Raw genomic sequence first — 20,818 nt, forward strand, 5'->3', positions numbered from 1 at the left:
GGGACGCCGCCGTCGCCCATAAAACGGAGCACTCGTGGCCGGTGCTGACGGGGCTGTTTGCCGGTCGCCAGACCCCCGCTCACCCCCAATAGTGAGGAAACAGGACCTCGAGGTTTTACTGATGGCCCACTCAACTCGTCGACTCATTTAGGAAGGTCGTAGTTGGGCTAGATTTTTGCACATAATGCTGTGTGTGCTCAACAATCATTCTCACAAGTAAGGCCGATTTTTTGAACTTGTGTAATGAAGCCTCGCTTGCAAGCGCGTTCAAGCACGATTTTTATCCGAAAATAAATAAGTACTAATTTTATTCGCATGTGGTTTTCGGCCCTCCCCCCAGTTTCTAAGTGACCTCATCAAAACAGAGGAAGAAAAAAAAACATTTATTTATTTATCCTCGCTGCTCGCTTTGTCTCGTTGGAGGCGTCATTAGAACAGCTCGCCGAGTCCCATTCGCCGCCATTATCTCTGCTATCAGCGGCGCACAGCGAGATTCCAGCGGGGCTATAAATACTTGGCCTGGACCACATGCGGCTAGCACATCATCTCTAATGTCTTTTTGCCCCTCGCTCTCTCCGATCGCTTTTCTCGCCAAACAATGAAGTGAGACAACTTGCAGAAGTTGCACGTATATTGCAGGAGGGAAGGGGGGGGGGGGGTGCACACCTAAGCAACATCTAGAAAATGTCAGGAAATGATAGATGACGGATGTCTTGATCATCCAGTCGATTGCGTCAGGGTCACTGGCACCGCCGCTGCAACTCCCCCTCCCCAAAAAAGAAAAGAAAATGCAAAAAAGGACGCTTTATCTGAATTCATTATAAAATGGATCTATATCTTATGTTTAGGGCCAAGGACGCCATTTGTATCGCAATGCAAATATCTATCATTAAATGTTGACACTTCATTTTTCTCACGCAAAGTAAGAAAAATGCCGAGCGGCGCGGATTGGTCGTCGTTGGAATTGAGCAGTTTGTCGCAATTTCCGCCGGTGGAAGGTATCGGGGCCATTGTGAACTTTGCAGGTATGATGAATAATGCAAAATATAAGAAGTAACACATGGAGATGCTCGCTGCATTCTTTACCATACAGACAAATGACTTATTTGTGTATTCTGCTGGTGTAGCTCCCTATGCTACTTCCTTTTAGCATTTACTGGCAGCGGTGCTAATACGCGATCAAAAAATGAGGGGCAATAAAGGCCACATGAAAATGATACGACTACTTCTGCTTACACGGCCCACTTTTGGACCACGACCCACCAGTTGAGAATCCCTCGCATCTAGTGAGACCACCAGGATGTTGCACATTGTGCCTCCCGGGCTCCCACATCAGTCAAAAAGCGGAGCGAAAAAAGGAAGCATGTCGCTATCTAAATGACGGCCGTAAAGCTGAGCTAACTGTGTGCTCAGGTGGAAAGGAGTCGACAAACGGTGAGGACGATCGCCGTGTTGCGCCCTGACACGGGAGGACAAAGTGAGGGCTTGGTTTCCTGCCCGTAATCAGTGTTTACATCCAGCACGTCACCAATGGCTGAGCAAAGACGTGGATCAACGGCTGAAGGCTGCCTGGCGCTCTTGCTCTTTATTGCTTTCAATTCAAACTTTTCAATATCTTATTGTCATTTTTGTCAGTTCAATTTTATGACTGTATTTTATGTCATGGATGGGATTTAATCCAGAATTTTATTATTCCACTTTTTACCATTTTTTTTTTTTTTAAATCCTGAAGTACCTAATGTAGTGTCCGCCAAGCGTTTACCTGACTCCTGTAATAGATAATATGCCCCCCCCTCCTCCGCCTGAGTTCTTCCTGGCGCTCCCATAGATTCTGTTTGCTTTGCTATTGATTGCGGGCAAGGAGCTCATCATTCTCTCGGCTTCAATCCATTTACATTTAAGCACAGCTCGCCTCTACTCGGCCTAATTAGCTCCACGGCTCCATTAGTCCACATTGTACTCCGATCCATTCGTCACTTTGCATGCACGCGGGGTTTACTTACTCGAGGTGGATTCTGTCTACAATGACATGCAATTCACCAGCTGCTAACATGCTAAGGCCTAAAATTAGCATCAAACATGGACTTTTGAAATAGTTTGTGAAGATGCCTTAAGCATATTTAGCAGGCTTGCCTGTCAATCACTTCTCATCGTTCGGAATGAAATAAAACGCCCATTTTCCGTCACCTTCATCCAGTTAGGAAATCTGGAGCAAAAGATCGTTTATTTTGTACTTCCCAGATAATTTGCTCCGAACCCCACTCCCCTCTCGCTCTCTCGCTTCCTTTCAACGGGAATTCTACATTTCCCTATAAAATGAAAATTCATCTAGAATTACATCTTATGTCATCATTATGTTTATTAAGCGTGGATGATGTATATGAACAGCACCGGCTTGCCGCTGAGTGCTTAATGATGCATAAGATTAAGCCGAGGCTCTCAGCTGCGCTGCGACTCCCCTCTGGTGCACGCCGCCGCCGAGGCATGCTGGGAGTACGCGCGCCCGACGGCCATCAGGTGAACGCTAGCGACACGTCTCCCTCCGTCGCCTCCTCACGTTTATGCGTGGCTTGAACAGAAGCCACTTCCTGTCCGACAAAAACACGATATTTCCTCTGCTAAACAATCCAACCGAGCTCTCCGACGGGGAGGTTAACCTCTCACGCCACGCCAGATTCAAATCATTAGTCTTCCAGCCCTGAAACTTCTATTAGCGACAGAGACCTCGCCGGAGACCCTTCCAACAATTCCCACCAGAGAAATCCCATAGCTAAAAAAAAATAAAAAAAATAATTCTACTTTTAATAATCTGTCATCAAGACTCGAGGCAGTCATAAATTATGTGCTGCTTGTATTCACGAGGGAATAAATCCGAAAGCCATGTTGGACAAAACTTTGCAATCACTGAGAAACACTTTATGTTAGTCTCGGGCCTTTAAGGGCTAAGCTAGGGCTGTGGCGCGCTCTGTCGATACCTCGGCAAACAATCGACATGCGTCATAATGGTCGCCCTCTATCAAGCGCACCACTAAAGAACAATCTCCATCGGGTGACAGCTTGATGAATGAGCTCCGTCCGACGGGAAGCTACGGTGTCAAATAAAGAGGCATGTTCCAACAAGTCTTGTCAAAATGCTATCGATTGGCTCATCCGCAGAAATACACGTGGCCGCTTAGTGTAGCGTGCAGACTTAGCCGCTGCCTCACATTGGTTAATTTTTCTCCCCCGCCCTTGCTCCAGATCAAATGTTGCGAGGGGGGAAGAAAAAAAAAAAAGTCTGCAGGTTTTTATTTGGCGCCGAGGTGGAAGCTAGCGGGAGTGGGCGAGCCTATCGCGACCTCCCGGCTGGCCTCAGCAGAGTGCAGGGGCGACAGATAACAATAGCGCTCCATCATCTGGACACGCCAATGGCATTTCGCTGCGACCGAGGTTGCGCTAGCCAGAGGTCTGCGAGTGTTTATTTAACGTCAGGGAGCGCGCTGCTCACCTTGGGACAAATGCATCCCATCCCTTTCCCTCCTTGGCTCGCCCCGGAGTAAACAACATGGCTGCCCTTTGGGTACATTAAGCATGTGGGTTGTGACTCCTCATCGAAACCAAGAAATAGCACAAATGTGTGAGCGAGTAATGACCTGCATTGCCCTCAATCATTTCTTTTAAGATTGGGATTGTTTCTACTTCGCATCGGACGGACAGGATAGCTGTGTCAGCTCAGGATCTTTTTTTTTTTTTATGTATTCGCAATCTCGTTGGCATCTTTATCCTCGTTTTTATTCCATGTTTTGTTTCGGCCTAGCATGTTGGCGGCTGTGTTACAAGCTTATTGTTTTTGCCCACAATTATCATTTGGAAGGTTAAAGAGGCTATTCCGACTAGCCCTGCACAGCCCATCTGAGCAGTGATGAGGTGAGCACAAATAATGTGCGCGCTCCCCAAGCTCACGGCGGGAAGACGCAGCCGCCAGGAGAGAGACGATGCCGCCCGCCGTGACCCGACCTTGACACGCGTGAGCGAGATGGCTGCCGGGGCTAATACCTCATCATATTGACTTTGACTTTCAGCTCGCACGTGCTTCGCTCCCATAAAACAAAGGATAACAGTGTGGACAAACACTCGTAAACTATGACAATTAACATACACGCCCCGTGAAAGAAAGCGTGTGGTTTGTTCTACTCGCAAAATTGGTTGTAAATCTCAAACTCAACATGCGGCGCTCATTCTTCTTCTTCTTCTTCAAAAAAAAAAACTTTGAGCCAGCAGTTATATTAAGAGCAAAACGAGTACAGATCTGTGAATGTACAGCGCAGTGAGGTGGAATCACACGCAACCGCGTCATAAAACGTCTACATTAGAGAAAAAATTGAAACGTCCACTCCCCTAGAATCGGGATATAAGTCATTGTATCAAGCCCGGACCGAAGCGCCGGACATTACTCAGTGGAAGAGGACAAGCGGCGCTTTATTTATCACCTCTTGGCCCAAAGTAAGGACAAAGACAATGAAGATGGCTACGCTGTCACCGCGGCAAACGCATGAACCGGACAAGTCTAGAGCTCACTGCCAAACCAAATGGGCTTATTATTTCAATAAAAAGTGTAACCTGGAAGTTAGCGAACGTATCCAAAAGTCGTTTGAACGTTAATAATGATGTGTGTGTATGTGCGTGATAGCAACTTGTCAGGCTAATTAACAGCGTTGTCAGCGACGGCATATTAATAGCGCCGCGCGTAGCATCCATTTAGCCTAAATTGTCGTTTTTGACAAGGCGTTCTAATTAAAACTAGCGCAGAAGAAGGGGAAGGTGCACGGCCGCTATTACGCCGTACGGTCATTTCCATCAACTGTTGAAAAATCATTTCAAGTGTTAAAATAGCAAAAAGGTTGAGCGTTGTTTGGGAGAACGAAATAAACAGCAAGTTGAGTAATTGCGTCCGTCCTCGTGTGCTTTGTTCCACCTGACGTGCAATTATTTTTCCCATTAAACACGCAAGACGCACTTTGGCTTAATTCTTCCCCGGCGAAATTTCCATCGGAGGCCATTTACCCGTCGCCGGGAAAGTTGGGGGAAAATAACGCTCCGTCAATGCAGGAATAGTCATTTACGAGAAGGCAGGTGATGCATTATGTTCAAGTGTCGCGAGGCGGCCGGGGAGGAGGCAGGAGGGGTAAATTAATAGCTTTCTGCCATAAGTGTTGTGTGATAAATATGATTACGTACATGACATACTTGCATGCATCATGTTGCTCTTGAGTGGTTAACTGCCTGCGGTGGGCACACGTGACGTTTGCCACAACGCAACCAAAGACGTTTGTGTTTCGGGTCTCATTAGCGTTTTTTTTTTTTTGTCGTCGGAGCTGTCGTGATGGGTTTCAATACATTGAGAAGTGACTGTGGAAATATTTGATCGTTTTCCCCTAAAAGTCAGCCAAATTTGAATTTTGTAATTTTTTCCCCCCTATGCAAATAAAGAGTGATACTGCTCGAATGAAGTAGCTTAGTGTCGCCCCCCCCTTTCAGGGAACTCAGGTCGGGCCATTTATCAAGTTGGCCACGGCCTCGGAGGGACTACAGGGTGGGGTGGGGGTCAATATATGCATTTGAGGCCTCCGGTGAGCCGGACAAAAAAGTGCTGATGTTCTCGCCGCTGCTAAGTTTGATGGATTTGTTGTTGTCATTTGTTTTGCAACAAAACAAAGGCAATCATTAACTCCTTTGTGTTTTTACGGAGGAGAAATTTGGCGCGGGAGGGGGGGGGGGGGTGGGGGGGGGGGTCAGATGGCACATCGGGGGTGCAGCTGGGGTCATCCGGAGCATTCTGCTGTCCGGGACGGGCGTCCAAAATGCGTGGAGGCTCGTGCACAGAGGGCCGATTACAGGGTGATTTAAGAGGCCGCGTCGTTTTTGGAGCGCTTTTTTTATTTTTTATTTTATATTTGCAACTTTTGGCAGTCCAAGTTGGCCACTACGCGCTCGGCCATGACGGTGCATCATCAGCGCTAAGGGCGTGTGCCAGAGTGCAACCGGAAGCTGGCCAAGGGAACACAGTCAACGGATTTCATACTCGTGAGACAAATCTGGATATTTTCATCATGGATAATAAAACTGCAGCAAGAGATTACAGGATATATGCCTATGAGTTTTGCTATATTATAGGTCTACCTGTGTTGCTTCGCTCTTTGTGTTCAGCTATTATTTTGAGAGTGAAATTTAGCGACGAGTGGCAATAACTTGTAAACGGCAAACATACATTCGATACTAAAGAATACACGTGAATACTGCTATGGCCGGTCCACTTTGCTAACCTTGCCCCTGTCACTGGAAATGAAGAGCTACAGACTTTCCCGTTTCATAGACACCTCTCTGGTTTTCATGTCAACTACACCTCTAAATAGTATAAATGTAGTCTTGAAACTGAGCGTAGACGTCCACTGCTACCACCAATCTCCAAGATTACGGAAACAAATAAATCTAATGTCAACTCCACAAATGGCGTAAAATACGGGGAGACCGAAACGTGACACCGATGACAGTGAAATACGGCCGACTCCCGGGAAAATCCTCAGGCTTGGCCAAGTATGACCTTTATTGCTTTGTGTGTGTGTGTTTGTACAGTAACATGAATCATACGTTACGTGTAGTTAAGGCTAACCCGTCATGGAGTCCCAAGATTTACCTCCTCGAGGGAGAGTGGACGATCAAGACAAATCCTCCCTACTTCTCCGTCAACTCTGAGATGAAATACAAATTGAGATAGTGGTGGCAACGACGGCTGTGTAGTTACAGGCAGTGTGTGGTGTGTGAGATTGAGTGTGTGTTGACAGCGCTCAGGGCCAAGGGCTAACAGTAGCGTTACGCAGACAAGGTCGTTGTCATGGGGGGAGGGAGAGAGAGAGAGAGAGAGAGAGAGAGAGAGAGAGAGAGAGAGAGAGAGAGAGAGAGAGAGAGAGAGAGAGAGAGAGAGGTAAAAACTGGCCTCGACACATAATCCCGGAGTTCCCCAGCAAGGCTTCCGCAAAATGGATTAAAAGTTGCTCGGGTTGTTAGAGACGAACAAAAAGAGCAAAACGGAAGGAACTAATCACATTCCAACTGTTTTTATTTTGACCTCCCACACTGGATAATCTTTCGCTAGTTAGTCCTATTTCAAGTGCTCAATGAATAATAACAAAATGCTACACTTGACTACACATAAATATTGAATCAATAATGACCCGAAGCCCCCCCCCCCAGTTATTTTCCGACATTGTTTCCTTTTTATCATTCGTTAATGACGCAAGCATGCTTTGGAGGCGGTAATTCTTTCCATTTGTTATGTTTGGACAACTCATTAACATTATCATTTGTTTTCATTAGGCAAGATTTTTTTGGAGCATTATTTTTTCCTCTTTGCATGGAAACTAATCTGGCTAATGTCTTAGATCAATATTACAATTTGGATTAAATTCATGTTAAAGCTAAAAACACAAAAAAGTAGGCGATGTTATCTATCGTGGCCGCACTTGATTATTTCTGCCTTATTTTATTTTTTAACCAGTTTCCGAATGGTCGCATTTAATTGCTTCGTATTGCTTGTTAGACTTCATGCAATGACTATAAAGTTTAAGAAAGTGAAAATATTTGAAAGATGACATCATAATCATGATAAGTTACATTCAAATCACACGGAAATAATTAAAAATAGCAATGAGTTTTTAATCACATTGACCCTCTCAAACGTGACGGGCAAAATGATGAAGCAACATCAGCGTTCAAATGTCCTCCTCCAAGACACCTTCTCCGCCATTTGCGCCACCATTGATATTTGAGTAATTGATTATCCCTTTGTGAGCGGCGCGTGGCACCTAAATCCTATTTTGGTGGCCATCTGGGCCCAGCAAATTGCTCCCCGGAGAGGCGGGAGTTTATAGTAAGTAATTATTCCCAAGTCATTTTGCTTCGGAGGTTCTCCGCATTGACCTACTTACTTACAAAATACACACAAAAAAATATTCGACGCTGTTTGTCTCGTTGGCGCCGATCGGCTTTAGTCCACAACCTGTTTTATTCCGGTCAAAACTACGAGTTGCTTTTTTTTTTTTGGTTCACGTCTGTGTGTTTCACTCACCCCCTTGCTGCGAGGCACTCCGTCAAATTGATTATCCAGTCAACTAATTCCCAGTCTATGTTTAGCCAAAGTATGATAGACTCATTGGATCCCATGGGGGCAATTCTCATTTGTGGGTCTGCGAGGGAGTATTTATGTTAGACAGACTGAAGCCCATCAACAAAGTGGGCCAGCAGTGCAATAGTCGGCAGTCTGGGACATTTTTGGGTGCATTTTGGGGGCCCGAATCCAAATCCATTCCAGTTTTTAGAAAATAGCCCTCTGAGGGCCATACGAAATGGATGGAAAAATACGATGCGAGCATTAAGAGAATATACGATCGGCATTTGTCGTGCTGACTCTAAATTTGAAATTGCAGATTAGGTTTAAAATACAGGGCGATGTGCAAAAGTCTTGGGACACCGCTCACAGGTGTAAGTAGGTACAGCTGCTTTGTCTGTTGGTAGGTGGTCGGAAAGTGAGAAATAATTATCCCTTGAGACCAAAAACTGTTTGAAAATAGTGCAATAAAGATCCAATCAAATTGGCATCTTGAAACGGATTGTGTTCAACCGTAAAGGCTCCACGTTGCCCCTATGTTCGTCGTGATGACAACATTTCCGAGACTGTGGGGAATTGCGCTTCCTCTCTCTAAATGAGAGCCATTGCCCCTATTAGAGAAAGGTTAATTTGTGGAGGAAGAGAGCTAAGCTTTTATGTTTTTTTCGCCAAGCAAGCGTTCCTAAAAGCTTTAAATATTTTAATTTTCACCACGATTTTATGTTCATTCCGCAACCCCGCAGGCACAAAGCTTGCACGTTTCCGAATAATTGTTGTTCCGGGGAGGCTAAATCTCAGGAGGGGAGACGGGGGTGAAAAAAAACAGCAGAGAAGATTTGAGTAAATTACTGTGTCAGCTTCTATTTATTTGCCAGAGGCGGCATTCGGAGATGGCCATTAGGCGGCGGCGCAATAAAGACGAGAGCGCGTTAGCCGTTCTCAAAAAGTTAGCGCGTATAATGCGGCGAGTTATCATCGCAGCGCTCCCCGTGGAGCCCGCCGGGGGAGGGAACACGCCAGGCGAACCAATTACGGCGCCTTCGCAGAGGGAGGGGCCCTAAATAGCTGCTATAGTTGGCCACGGTGGCCGTAGATCAGTCCTTATGGAGATGCGCTTGGCGCGTGCCATTAACGCAAACGGCCTTCCTTTACATGAAAGCTATACAGTAAAAAGCGCCGAGCGTGACAAAACACTAACAAAGTTCTAAACAAGAACGAGGAAGTGGCTAATTTTATCGGGTCGTGCTGCGAAGCTCGCTGGTTTCGTTCCGAGTCAACTAATAGCCAAGCTATTTTTTTTTGAATCAGAAAACAATACAAACAATTATTCAAAACGCATTCTAGACCTACCAAAGTACTGCTTGTGCTTCTGATTGCTCAAGGGCCTTTAAGAAAATAAAAAAATAATAATAAAAATACCAGTAAAGGCACGAATTGTAGGGGCTTCACTGTACAGCTAGCTAAGAGTACCAAAATACACATCACAACCATAAGTGATTTTTCAGCTAATAGTAGATAGTGAGGTTCGAAATAAAAATATGTGAATGGTGATGGGATTTACTGTGTACCTAGCTAACATTGTAAAAAAATGACAATGCATACTAAGGGTGTCAGGTTCGAGCGTCTGTAAAGCAATGAATATGTACAAAAGTCATCATCTGCTATTTTAATCCCTATATAGCCACTCAAACAGAGGGAGGCCGACTCGACCGCTTTAAATCTGGGATTAAAGCCGGTGGGAGGCAGCGGCTCCAACAATGAACAGGAAGTGGCGATGAAAAGCATTAATTAGACGCCGGCCAAAAGGCTACAGCGGCGCAGACAAGGCGAAGGGATTCAATGTATTTGTAGAGGCTGCCAAAGAAACGGCGCGGGTCCCTGCGGGGGAAGATTATGACGGGTTCTGTGTCGCTCAAACACGGCCAACACAAAGATGGGGAGGGGGAGAGGGAGGGGGCGGGCCCTCTTCCGAGGGCCGTGTGGAGCGCTCCGCGGTAACTGCGGCCCTGTTGAAGAATGTCCCTAATCCGCTACCCTTTCAAATGATTTTGGAAAGGGGGGGGTTGGTTAGCAGACCGCCATTGTCCAAAAATTACAATTGCACTTTCTGATCTTTTGTGCACTCCTGTTGACAGTGCTTATTGACTAAGCGGTTGGACATGGAAAGGATATGACCCCCCCCCCCGACCACCACCTTCACCCCCCCTACCCCCCCCTTTCGTGTGTGTCCAGGGGGAGGAGGAAAAAAGCCTGTGGTTTACATGTAGAATTAGACTTAAAAGGTTTTGGAGAGGGGCGGGGACTTTAGAAGAAAGTTACAAGAAGAATGAAAGCTACATTTTCTCTATCCCCCCCCAACCTCTCTCTCTTTTTCTTCCGCCCCTGGCCGACAGATGCTCGGGGCAGATGGCAGTGAAATTAGCCGAAAATGGGCAAAGGAGAAATGAGCGCGCATATAAGAGGTCTGGGGAGGATGAACGCGGTGAAATCATGATTAAAAGTGCCGTGGTGGATGGGGGACCCGCGGGTGGTGGGAGGTCCGAGGTGTCATCTCGCTAACATAATGTACGGCCGTGCGACTAAAAGACCCCGACGTGCCACCAAAACAACTTATCAAGAAAATATTGGGGCGGTGGGAGACGCTCAGGAGAGAATTTGGTGGGAACTTAATATCTTGAGTTAAAAAAGTTCCTGAATGCCATTGGGTCAGTATGACAACTAATTTTACAGGACAGCATTATTGTCCGCCTGCCTCACAATTCTGAGGTTCCGTATCTGTTAGTTTGAAGGCCTGACAGGAGAAAAAAAAAAATGGAGCTAGATTACAAGCGGTAATTGTCTGCGCGTTTTGGATTTATCTATGGCAGGCTGGCAGCTCGCATGCACTTTGTCTTCACAAGTTGAAAATCAGCATTTCAAGTGCTACAATTCCACAGGGGTAAAAGGAAAAAAAAAAATGCTGCCCCCCCCACCCCAACACACACCCTTTGCCCATAAGCAATATGGATAGCAAATGAAATATTCCGCCACCGTCGTCTGATTTATTTGTGGTATTATCTGCAACTATCACCCTGGCAATTTAAAGGATAGCTCGCCTCATTCTGGGGGGCCTTTTCTCGCTGGGGGCCTGACAGCCTATCATCTTCTGCACTCGGCAGAAACAGGTCAGGATCGGGAGAGCCTCCCTGTGTGTTATATATTCTTTAAGGTTTGCAGCTCATAGAATTTCTAAATAGGAATCTGAAGCAGGGAAGAAAAAGAGGAAAAAAAAATGGGGACAACCCTTGAGGGGATGCCGGCCAAGAAATGATACATTTACGGCGTGTCCGAAGAAAATGCCATCAGTTCCGAACTGAGTGGAGAGCGGAACATCCCAATTTCTCAGAGGTTAAGTAATAACACGCGACTAGAGACTGACGGGCTTCTTTGTGTTCTTAGTGAGAGAACAGCGCAATCTTATTTCTGTTTCTATTGAGTAATACGTGAACACGAGAGACCAACCAAAAAATTCTTGAAAAGCTTAAATGTGATTTATGTAAGAGTTATTTATTCTGCAAATTATCTTTGACTCATTACAAGTCTTGTCGCGCTAAATATCTGCATCAGAATATTCGAAGCAGGCGTAATTTCTTAAATTGAGCAATGTGCAATCAGATGTCTTTTTTATTTTCATGATAAATATAATTTCATCTTTGTAAAATCTCTGACAACCTTTGTTTTTTTACATGGAGTAGAAATGTCTTTTAGAATTATGCATATTTTTCTTTGAAAATAATTTTTGAAAAATTTGATATTTTGCATTTTATGAATTTTCAATTTGAAATTTAACAGGTTTTTTTTATGTGTATCAAGCGCAATTGTAACTAAACAAATACTACTAGACAACAAAATACTTAGAAGTATGTGTTTTATATATTTTTTAACAGTTTGTTTATTCCTTATATTCACCAACTCACTTTTTAAAAAATAAATCATTTCCACACTTTCCTAATCGTTACTGTGACAATACAACTTGCGATCTAAAAAGTTCGACACTATACTGGTACTTTGTCCTTTTTTTAATTTCCAAACACCCTGCACGTCTAAAGATAGTTCTTCCACCTTGAACCGATCTACACGGCATCCCCCGAGAGACCCCCGCCTACGCCACCACAGCATTTCTGACCGCCTAAAAGGGGAATTGACCGGCGATGGAGGGAGGAGGGACGGCGGAAATGTTCAGGAAGGCTCACGCTAAATCAAGATAAAAGACTGAAATGGAAAATAATAGAGCGAACAAACCCCTGGACGGTCCCTAATGGAAACACATGGCTGACACTTGCTGGTGTTGTCAGCAGACAGTGGGACATGCTTTTTTTTTTTTTTTGTATTTTTAAATAATTTGAAATGAGAATAGAGCATATGTCATGACAAAGATGCATGATCCTTTTCTATTTTAGGTATAGTGGCGGAAGGGAGGGGGTGAATAAAACCAAAATTGTATGGTGCAAAATTCAATCTAAGAAGAAGTGGTGCTAACCTATTACACTTCAATTCCATTTTATGAATATTTTCCTTGGGGAGCAGGGCCCCCATCACCGGGAGGGGGGTGGGGGGAATAGAAATTTAAAAAAGATAAATAGCACCATTAATCTACAGCATTTCTCTTCCATTATCCCTGAAAATGAGCATTTTTTTCCCCCTTTTTCTTTTTTTTCCCCCCGTCCATAATTAGCTCCTTCCACTTGATTCACAAGCCAGAAAATGGCCGTGTTTGGAAAATTAAAAGTGCGTCATTAAGTAGGATTCCCAATCATATCATTTATCTTTATATATATACGGCTGACAAGCAGCAGGCCTTGGATGTTGATCGCGCTTTTGTTTCGGAAAGGAGGAGGAGAAAGATCTTTAATGCCAGCCGTGTTAGTGGCTAAAAATGGAATATTTATCCTACTAATGCCGCTGTCATTTCATACAGGCACTTTCAATTTGTGCCCAAATGAGAAAAGAAGTGAAAGTCGACATTGCGGCGTCGCGTTCTTACGCCTACTTTGCTTCTTAAGCGGTAGTAGCCACGTCTAATCGGCAAATCTCAATTCTATCGCTAGTTTACTCTCGTTACGAACTCAAACTAATCATTTAGCTGCTTGTCACATTCATGCCATCCCAAAAAATGTCTGCTAACTAGAACAAAGACACGCTCACTTACCGCTGGCCATTTTTCCTCATGTGGCTAATCTCGTGACTGAAGTTGGGAACAGCGATATTGCTGAGTTGACATTTTTCCGTGATAACAAATGCTGCGAGACAGAAAAAAGAAATACTTTAATACTGCAACATCATGAGTTGTAATTATTCACTATTGCAGCCCTTGGAAAGTAAATTAGGCGTTGGTGTCGTTCGATGGAGCTTGTCACACTCGCTCTGAAACTAATAAACTCATTTCATAATAATATGTGCGGCTGGCAATAAATCACGGCGGGACTCGGCATTGCCTTCCTGCACTGCGTTGCCGTTGACCCCAATCAAGCGCTCACCACAAATCTTTGATTAATTTTTGAGCATTTTTTAAATGATTGGAAGGGATTTTTTTTTTTTTTGCTTCCGGTTCAGCAATCATATAAAAATAGCATTACATTTTTCAAATAAAAAATAATCTGTTGTGTATGTAATGAATATATTTTAAATTTTTGATTGGGCCATTCTCATCATCCTGGTTTAGTAGGGAGAGAGGCCCAACTAGGATGTTAGCAGTTCAGCATAATAATCCCATTTGACGGCAAAGTGCACTGAGCACTTTTGGACGCCGGCCATGGCGGAGCGCAGCATAAAAGCCGGCGCGCGTCCAAGCTAGAGCGAATCCTGGTTAGCCGTGCGACAATGCAAAGCGGGCCATCTGATAGTGGCGAGCAGAAGGCGGCAAGGAGGCATGCGTCTGGGATGGGCGGGGGGGGGGGGGGGGGTTCTCGTTCGACGCCATACAGGGACAATTTGTAAGGCCGGCTGTTGAAGTCGGGCCAAAGAGTGGAGAACAGCTGGAGGCCCGCCGTGATTGATCAGCGTGGGCCTCCGAGAACTTCATTTTGATATCAATGCAGACAAAGGCGAGACAATATTGTGTTTAGCATCGGCGCCATTGAGCAAATGCAAACGCCCTCACCTTAGGTGACGCCTAAAGGGACAGCGCCATTTTTATGGCAAAATGATCTTTGTCTGTGTTTGTCAAAAACTGAATTGAAGGTTTGAACCAGGGACTCAACCCTATAAAACCAGGTACAGGTTTTTGAGAAGTTGGCAGAGTTTGTTCCTATGTAATATGAATGCCGATCCACTAGGAGGCAGTGTCACTGAAATGACACATTAGGCACATGTACAAAGAATTTCCAGCAAGATTACAAAAAAACAATTTTTCGGAACATAGCCTTTGTCCTTGACTGATTTTGTGCTATCTGACATATGTAGAATAACTGTCAAATATAAAAGTAGTACTTTGGTGTCATCTATTGCATCGTCAACTCTGTTCCTTAGCAGGAATTACAGTCACTAGTCTTATTATAAAATAACTGCTAGAGATGTTGGAAAAGTTGCTAAACCCGAAACCGATGACTTGGTCAAGCCTAGTAGCGCCCCCTAATGGTCCAACAGAATATATTTTAAAACACAGGCCCTTCTGTTATGGACAAGACCTAATCAAATTACACCGCTGCCTGTTTGTCACGCTAATCGCGCCGTAATAGGCGTGTTTTCGACACACGCTGACACTGCTGTGGCGGCGTCCCCGTCACGGGGTTCTGCCGGTGTCGTCGACCCACGCTCGAGTCCGACGCGGGTCAGCGACGGGGCGGAAGGTGGCCGTCCGCCTACGACCCGCGCTTAACGGGTTCACTGGCTACCTGCGATGTCTCCATCGCACTTACGGGAAAATTTCATGGGGCACATCAAGCCTAATGTTTTTTTTCTTTTTTTTAAAAATTTGTATTGATTATGCGTCGGCGGGTTTTATCAAGGCGACGGTGGCTCCCCCCATCTGTTTCATGGAGACGAGGGTAAACCATGCACATTCATCCCTGACCTATTTAATGGCTGGATAGTGGCGAAGAGCCACGTGGGGTAAATTGAAAAGTTCTCCATCATTAAAGTGACATGTGACTAGAGTCCATAAAAAAAAATAGAAAAAAGTGAGTGGGAATTGTTCTCATTTAAAAATCCATTCCAGGCACTCACTGGCAGTGACAAAAGGAGAACATCCATCCAACGACGAACGAGAGAATATTGATGACGAACTCCAAAAGGGGTGGGGAAGGATTAAATTCACAAAGGGAGGCGCCATTCTTTTTTTTTTCTTTTCTTTTAATATTCACAATCTCACTGTTGTGTGCTCTCAAAACGTGATCAATTTCACTTTGCAGTCAGCGATGGGAGAGGGGGGGGGGGGGGGGCTCCATTTGTTTGTGAAGGATGCGAGGTGTTGTGGAAATGACTGAGAGCATTCTTCAAAAAAAAAGACACCCTCCACACCTCCGCATTCATGGCTTTTGTTGGGCCTCAAGATCACCGAGGCGTGATGGAACACGGGCGACTTTGGACGCGGAATTACAATGTATGCTAAAATATAACAAATACATCGAGAGGAAAGCTTTATTTGGCTCAAAATTGTGATTTATTTGGTGCGCGGAAGACACACCACAATTTTATCTGGATTTGAAATTTGCATGTCAGCAAATGTACCCGGGATCCAAACGGGCCCGAAAAATGGAATTGCCTTAGACAACAGTACGCCATTTTATTTGACCGAATTGGAATCCGAGCAAATAAATGCGACTCCCATCCCCGTAGACGGCCTCCCTCTTTTCTCAATCACGCCTGAGTGAAACTTCTAATTGGCGTTATTAATCAGCAATCATGTCGAACACTCTCGCCCGCGCGTGGCTCCGAGTTGTTGACGGAAATCCGGCGAGACGTCCACTTCACCTGCCGTGAAAGCACCTCGCTCGGATTAATTAACAAGAGGAGGGCTTCTGTAAACAAAACGCGCTAATGAATTCAAAGTGTCGAGCTCGCTGTTCCCCGGCGACCTTTTTTGGGGGGCCTGTCATCGGACTGAATGTGAAGTTGACGCCGCGGCGGCTTTCACGATCAATTTTTAGATGTAAAAAGTGTTTGGATTAAAGCACAACGTGATGCTGGGCGTCTTTCGGGATGGTTTGGCCGCTCGCTCAAGAAAGGTCACAAAAGGTCGAGCGGAGCGTCCAAGGCCGGCTGCTCAGGATTCAAGCACGGTCGAGAGAAGAATAATGTTTAGCCGGGCACATGATTAGAAGTGTTAATTTTTTTATTTTTTTTGGGGGGGGGAAAGGGACAGAGTGGGATTTTTGTGGCTTTTGGCCGCCTGGGCGATCTGGCTCAATTTGCCAGTGCGCTCCTGCTCCATTTGCCTGTTAATGAGCGCTGTTGTCGGGGGTGCCCATGTGTGCCGTGTCGCCGCGCTCACTCGCCGCCCGCCCGCACGCCCGCCACCTTCGTCTGACGCCGTGACCGGCGAGGAAGATGGCAGCCGCCGTGACAGATGTTCCCCGTCCTGGGGAGGGAAGCCACGGGAGCGGCGCCACCCGTGTTTGGCACAGCGACACCTGAGCCTCCGTGTTTAGCAACATCGGCTACTGACTGTTGCACTTTGCAGACCCCCCCCCCCCCCCCCCCCGATGCAAGTGGACCGCAACGCCGGTAAACACCTTCTTGCATCGACAGCCTTTATTAGGCTCGTCACCAAAACTTTTACGTATACTTCTCCTCCACGACATTTTTGCTCAGGTCTGACCAATATGAAATTTCCAATAATCCAAACTATGCATACTCTTAAGACGCGTGGCGAACAAATTGTACAATGAGAATCCTCAACTGCTAGCTTGTATTTCCAATTGTCAAAAGTCATAGCGAGTGTTAAGAGCGATATCCGTAAAACGAAAGCGTAAATCTGAGAAGCGGCCATAAGTACGACGTCATTCGAGCGCACGCCTGGTTAAGCTGCTAACGTCTCTTCCACGGCCTTTTAACTGACGTGAAACTAGCCTTGATGCGCTAACGCCTCCGAACCATCTCATGGAGATGAGCATGTTTCAAATGGCTTTTTAAATAAGGGGAAAATAAAAACCAAAACGGTGTTTGGGATGTTTTGTGATTGATAATATACAGATGTAAATGTGCCCCACCACCCCGGCCCCCTCCCTCTTTTCCATCTGGCAGACGATACTTGAAAATTCTTAATCCATGAGCAGCCACGGAACATCACAAATTAAACATGTTTTAGTGTCTCGCCCTCTTTTTTCCTCCCTCTCTTTTCTTTGGATCCCGTCGTCGCTCAAAACGCCGCGCTCGCTTCCCTCCTCGCATTCATTAGCCGCCCCGGCGCCATCATGGCACCATATGACACCGTCATCATTTGGTAATTAAACCTTTGCTCGTTTGAATATGAAAAGCTGGCGAGGGTGCCGTCGTAAACAACGTGCTGCAAAATTCCTTTTTTTTTCCGCCCCCCCCCCCTAACCAAGTAGACTAAAATGAGAATTCGAGCGGCGAGGCAAAACAACAACTGCTGGGGAAGGTTGCACTCATGCCAGACAAATTGCACTGTGAATTGGAAAATTCAAATACGGCAGATGGCGTTCATCTAGCAAAATAAATGCATTGATCTTTATTTTGTTTTTTCCTGATTGGTCCTACCTCGGTAAGTTGGGGCAGCATAACGCTCTGCCCCGTGTCACTAAGAAACATGGGGACCGAAATAAAGGCGGCCTATGAATTCTGCCTAGCAACATTCGAGTTTGTACCTTATTTTCAGGGTTGATGGCCCATTAGTTTGCTTCCGGTACAAAACGATGTATGGGTTCACTTTTCTCAAGAAAGAGGACCGAACGACGCCGTTCTTTTCCAAGCCGGCGAAACGATACATTTTTTTTTTTACGGCCTCGCCCTTTGGAGTGCAGAAGTAAGCAATGACAATAAAGCAGTAAGAGACACCGAGAGGTGGCAATAACATCACGGTGGCACGGAGGAGATTTTTTAAAGTTCAACGTTACATGATAAGCGCGGCACATAACATCGCCGTCTCCGTGCACTAAACGCTCTTACGGGGCCGGCAGACAATCAAGTCTGCCGACTCGCCAGCCTCGGGACAAGCAACCGCTATGCACACACGCACACACACGAGAGGCGAGCGCCATTCCAAAGTACCGGCTTCTTTACGAGCACTAAACAATCCGCCGTCCCTTCGGATGGGGGGAGCGCGTGGGAGGCCAGCCCAGCCTCACTTGGCCGTGCATCAAGGTCGCCATTTTCATGATGGTGATGCCGCTGAAGGTGACAAGACGCATTTAGGGGAGTGATCGGGAGCTTTGCGCGGCTGTAAACCGCAACATCATCCTCACAATAAAGAAACGGGCTGCCTGGATAGTCATAATAATCATTGGCTTTGATTGGTGAGCTATATTTGGAACAGGCCGCCCGCGGGCTACTCAAGGGCCACCTCGGCACCACGTTGGCGACGCCAGCACTGGTGGCACTCACGCTCCCTCTAGTGGTACGCAAAAGTATTGCGAAATGAAATTTGAACAATGTTCCTAGTGCCGTTCAGTTGCTAAGTGCAATTCGGTTGTATTTAACTTCTAATCAGATTTCTTTTGAATCTTTTTTTAAAACTGTTTGTTTCAAAAATATGAAAATTTACTCGCTAAGAGTATTTTAGTAGGTGTAAAAAGTTTGCTAACACTGCGCTAGAATATTTTTTTGGGGGAGCAGTGGGTGGTGAAAGATTGAAATGAATACTTCAATGGACACAAAGAAAGGTTATGAATAGCGGGGACGAATAGGAACACTTAGTGGGTTGAAAGACCCCCCCCCCACACACACCCCCTGTGTCTTTATTATGCGCCCACATGGACATGAGCTCTGTTTGCCATATTGCCGACATGTGACTGGAAGCTGTTGGCTGTCTGCTCGAGACGCAGGCGGCTGGCGACCGGCAGGCTGGGACACCCCCTCGGGCTCATCCACAGTGGGACGCCATTCTCCTACAGCCAGATAGGACCTGCCATTGGGGGGGTCGGGGGCTGCAGGCCTCCTGCCTCCACGTATATATCATTCTTATGACTACAAAATGTAGATATTGCGCGTGTATGACATTGAACAAAAATAAATTAAAAAAAAATCGGACAAAAGGGGCGCACAAGTTGAAATTATCCGTGTGGAAAGGAGCTCACCTTACGGTCCCTGCGGTATGATCAACCTCTACAGCATTTAAAGAAGTCTTACTTTTTGGACAGGAAAGCATCCTATTTTTAATCCAGCACTGCAGGGCACATTTAATAATTAGGTGCAAATCTGCATAATGAATGAAGGCAGAGGGGATTGGAAGTCCTAAGGTGCTTCGAAGTCATTTCATTTGTGTGCTTTGGTGGGGTTTCATTACTCCATCGCAACTTCAATATAAATTTGGAGATACGTACATACGATTGGTTTTTGTTGATGGATGTTTATATACAAAATTAGATGTTAATTTGCTAAGAGCCGAGTGGATTCTCATCAACCAACATATCCTTTTTTACAATTGGATACAACCCTTATCATTTGCTCCCAGTCACCTAATAAAAGGCCCAAAATATGTGCAGGATATGGGTAATATTTTATACAGCAATATCACAATGGTATTGTACTGCTTTTAAAATATTCATGTCGTGAATTTGGAATATTTACAGTATTGTTTCTGCAGTGTCATTGTACTATTTTTGAAAACTGAATGTTCTATTTTTAGTATGTTGATGACAGTTTTTTATTGTCATATATTTATTGATTATTAATGAACTATTTGTGGAATTTGAAAGATGGAGGCCCGTGTCCTCTTTTGGGGAAATGTTATGCTGTGTTTTAAAATGTGTCTAATGTGTATGTGTTCTTTTTTAAATATACATTCAGTATGTTTGGGACTATTTCTGAATGTTTGCAGAAAATAAGGGAGGGGGGATCGTAATCAAAATATCTATATCATAATAACATCAAAAGAATTGTAGGGTGTCCTACAAGATAAGGGTTTTTTTAAGGATGGGAGGGGGAAGAGGGGGTTTGAATAAAAAAAAAAAAAAAACGAGATCTCGCTTTAAGGGAAATGTGCAACCGGCTGTGAAATTACAGCCTATAGTGCAACATATTGTACCACAAGCTCTGTCCAAAAACACTAACAATGAAATAATAATAATAAAAAAATATATATAAAAAAACCTCAAAACTCACCAGGAGGCGGTAATTGTCCACCCAATATTAAAATAATGGTAAAACAGCAGAAAATATCAGTGTTATTTCTACATAGTGTATATTTATTTTGTTTTGATTGGCAATTGTATTGTGAGAGTTTCTTGTTCCTTTCCTCTCTAATTTGCATCTGAAACATTTGCTTGTGCATCATCGAACACACAAGTGCAGCTTTATCAGCTTGACAATGTAAGTAATATATATTTGACATTTTACGACACATATAAAATATATGTGATGCATTTTGGACAATTGTAAATACAATGTGTGTCTTTTTTAGTGCTAATCATATTTTTTTTAAAATAAGGGGGAAGTATGATATAAACCAAGTTGTGACTTGTGAGGAAAGTGGATGGCTTGTGAAACTCTACAGCGCCATCTACAGAGGGAAGATAG

The 20,818-nt window shown here is 44.9% G+C and overlaps 1 protein-coding gene across 8 annotated transcripts in view; it reads right to left on the reverse strand.

Moving 5' to 3' along the window:
- Positions 1-20,818, reverse strand: part of fbxl15 (F-box and leucine-rich repeat protein 15) — an 83,154-nt gene that overhangs the window by 22,055 nt on the left and 40,281 nt on the right. For all 8 annotated transcript variants that reach the window (XM_061304719.1, XM_061304718.1, XM_061304717.1 and 5 more), the window contains one exon: positions 13,332-13,422. The gene's annotated coding sequence lies outside the window, so the exon portion shown is untranslated. The remainder of the gene's footprint in view (positions 1-13,331; positions 13,423-20,818) is intronic.

The sequence above is a fragment of the Syngnathus typhle genome, linkage group LG18 (assembly GCF_033458585.1).
Source record: "Syngnathus typhle isolate RoL2023-S1 ecotype Sweden linkage group LG18, RoL_Styp_1.0, whole genome shotgun sequence".
Lineage (NCBI taxonomy): Eukaryota > Metazoa > Chordata > Actinopteri > Syngnathiformes > Syngnathidae > Syngnathus > Syngnathus typhle.